The following is a 3,029-nucleotide window of genomic DNA, read 5'->3' as shown; positions in this document are numbered from 1 at the left end:
CGTATGTCTCCTTTTTTGGTATTTTCATGCAAATTCTTCTGCTAGTTGGAGTTTAGTCCACTTCTATATCCTTCCCTTCAAGGCTCAGGGGTCTAGGATTATCTTCTGTGTCTGTGTTAATTGGTTTCCCTTTTCTTTGTTGAAGTGGGTCTGTGCAGTCTTTCTGCCTAGTCCGCCATCTTGCCGGAACTCTAGCTCAGTGTTTTTAAATGTCCTGTGGCCAAAAAAAGTTTCCAGAACATTCTATGACAAGAAATCCTTGTGCCTACAGCATACAGAAATTTTCTGAAGATGATTACCTCCATCCCAGTCCCAAACATCATATTGCATGTCAAAACAGCCACAAGCCCTATGGTTCTGAGGTCTTCCCAGATGCCTGTTGTTGTTGTTATGTGCCATCGAGTCAGAGGCCTATGTCTGTGTTATCATCTCTGACAGGATCTCCTACAAAGAAAGCTCTGTCTCATTCCAGAATACAGCACATCCCTGTTGCTCTAGAGCCAGCACAAGATGGCCCACTATGACCAGGAATTACTAATCATGACTCAATTATTAATGTTTGTTGGTTAGTGCATGATCATATTAAAACTCTAGTGTTCTGAATATAGCAATATCTACTATTTACTGGGCATTTCCTATGCCAACTGTTTATAGAGTTTATTCCATTAATTCTCATAAGAAAAATAATAGGTTGATACTACTAGCCTATCCATTTTCAGTGAAAAAATTAGGGCTTGAAGAGATAAAACCACTTGCTTATCATTTTGTAACCAGTAAATGGTAGAGGCAGAATTTAAACACATGCGGTCTAACTCGGGGCTGAATTCTTATGTACTCTAGATATTATCCTTAGCAAAACTGGCAAGTTAATGATGTAGACTTGTTAATGAGCTTGGGACCTATTTGCAAATTAAAAGACATAGATCCTAGTATAATAACTAAATGTCCCTTTTGCATTTTTCTGGGAAAAGACTTTTTGTCCATTCATCCCACAAGAATAATAAATATACACTCTTGCTTCCTGTTTTCACACCTTCCCATGTCCATAGTCTCTGGCGACTCCTCACAGCACCCCTCTCAAAACCCACTTCCTCTGGACCACTTGACATATGGAGCAATCTAGGAGATTCACATTCTTGCAGCTCTCCCCACCTTTGGCTTAAGAAACTCAGAAGATCTCTTAACTCCTTTTCCCATTTTTATTATCTCATAAGTTCAGATTCAGATTATTGTTTCAGTCACTTTTGCTTCTTTTTCTTCCTCTTTCATCCTTAACTGGTTGGATAGCCCTTATCTGTCCCCAAGTTCAGTCTTAAAATGTCTTTTCTTCCCCATGCCAGAGACTTCAAGCTGTAAAACCAATGGCTGGCAAGCCTGAATAAGGGCCCACAGCAGTCTAACTACAAAGCTCACACCCAGAGAAAAAAGCATCTTCATCATTAGAAACGCCTCAGGAAAGAAATCTTTCTTGTTGTTGTTGTTGTTGTGAGGTGCCATAGAGTCAATTTTTACTTGTAGCAACTCCATGTGACAGAGTAGAACTGCCCCATAAGGTTTTCTAGCTGGAATCTTTATGGCAGCAGATAGTCAGATCTTTCTCCCACTGAGCCTCTGGATGGGTTTGAACTGCCTACCTTTTGGTCAACACCCTAATGCTTCACTGGTGCACCACCAGAGTGCCTCTCTGTTCTCCCTAGATGGGGCCTAGAGAAGTTGTGGGCCCATAGCAGTCCCTCTCACCCTCTCTGTGGGAATGAGACAGTCAGCAGGGCTGGAGGCTGCATTTCAGGAACCCTCAGCCTGGTCAACAGCGAACTTGCAAGCTCCAAATTCAGGCATGAAAGTCTAAAGAGCTTCATGGGCCCACCCTTGTCAGCTCAGCCAAAGTCACAGAGTGATGTTAACTCACAGCTGGAGTGAGCTGATAGTCTTGGAAATCAAAGGCTTAAAGCAATCAGACCTTGGTGAAGTGCAGCCCTAAGTCAAACAATAAGACTATATCCCCTCCCACTTTGGCCACTGTGCACTAGCCCTAAGGACTAAAATTACTGCTCCACACACTTACCCAAGGCCCTGAGGAGGCAGCCCTCCACCCATGACTGGAGGGAAACTGGAATCCTGCCTCAGATTCCCTTGCTCCTTCTCTAATCTGTTTTCTCCTCCCGCCCTCATGAACACTGATGTCTTTTCTACCACTCTGCTCCTCCTAGAAAAGTCCCGGGGTCTAAGGAGTACAGTTCTACTCTGAAACACTATGAGTCAGAATTGACCCAGGCAACCAGTTGGTTGGTCTTGACTCTGGTTGGAGAGGGAAGGCAGATCCTTGAGGTCCTCCAGACCTCTAGGGGGCTTCATATCTTCCATGCTCTACACATTAAACAGCTACAATACAAACAAATGCTGCTCTTGCAAATAGTGCCCATACTCTGCTGCATTGTCTTTCTCACAAAGTCTCCTTTTCTACACTCGGGAAAGAGAAGATAGGGTAAGGAAAGAAGGAGATGAGGAGAGAAGAAAAGGGAACCTGCCCTTTACTCATCACTCTGATAACTCCTGTTATGTGACCGAATCCTCCCAGAAACCATAAGCCCTTTGGTTACTTTGTTCCAGTGTGCAATGTGGTGCCTGATGTGAAAGAAGCACTTGATGAATGTGTTGAATTGAATGGAAATATTTACATTCAATTTCTATTTTTAAAGCTCCCAGAGCCTAAGGCTGCCAACAAAGCAAGCACACCTAGTACCCATTTACACCTCAACACTAGGAATCTATATGGTGAGGGACCCACATAGCCACAACTTGAGTGGCCCAGAAAGAAAAAGGGTACGTTTTCAAGAAAATTACAAAGCTCCTCAGACTCACTGGGCCTCCTCATTTATGACCTCTTTCAGCTCACCTTGAGGTCTACCAGGTCCAGACTCAGGTAGATCAGATGCATGTAGCTTCCCTTCCAGGAAGAGTTTTCTGACTTCATTATAATTCAGGGACAAACCTATAGTCAGACATAAAAAAAAAAAAAAAAAGCCCAA

The sequence above is a fragment of the Orycteropus afer genome, unplaced genomic scaffold (assembly GCF_000298275.1).
Source record: "Orycteropus afer afer isolate SDZICR_OR568_19922 unplaced genomic scaffold, OryAfe1.0 scaffold00293, whole genome shotgun sequence".
NCBI classification, from domain to species: Eukaryota; Metazoa; Chordata; class Mammalia; order Tubulidentata; family Orycteropodidae; genus Orycteropus; species Orycteropus afer.
The sequence above is the reverse complement of the archived record's forward strand: the minus strand, read 5'-3'. Positions refer to the sequence as shown.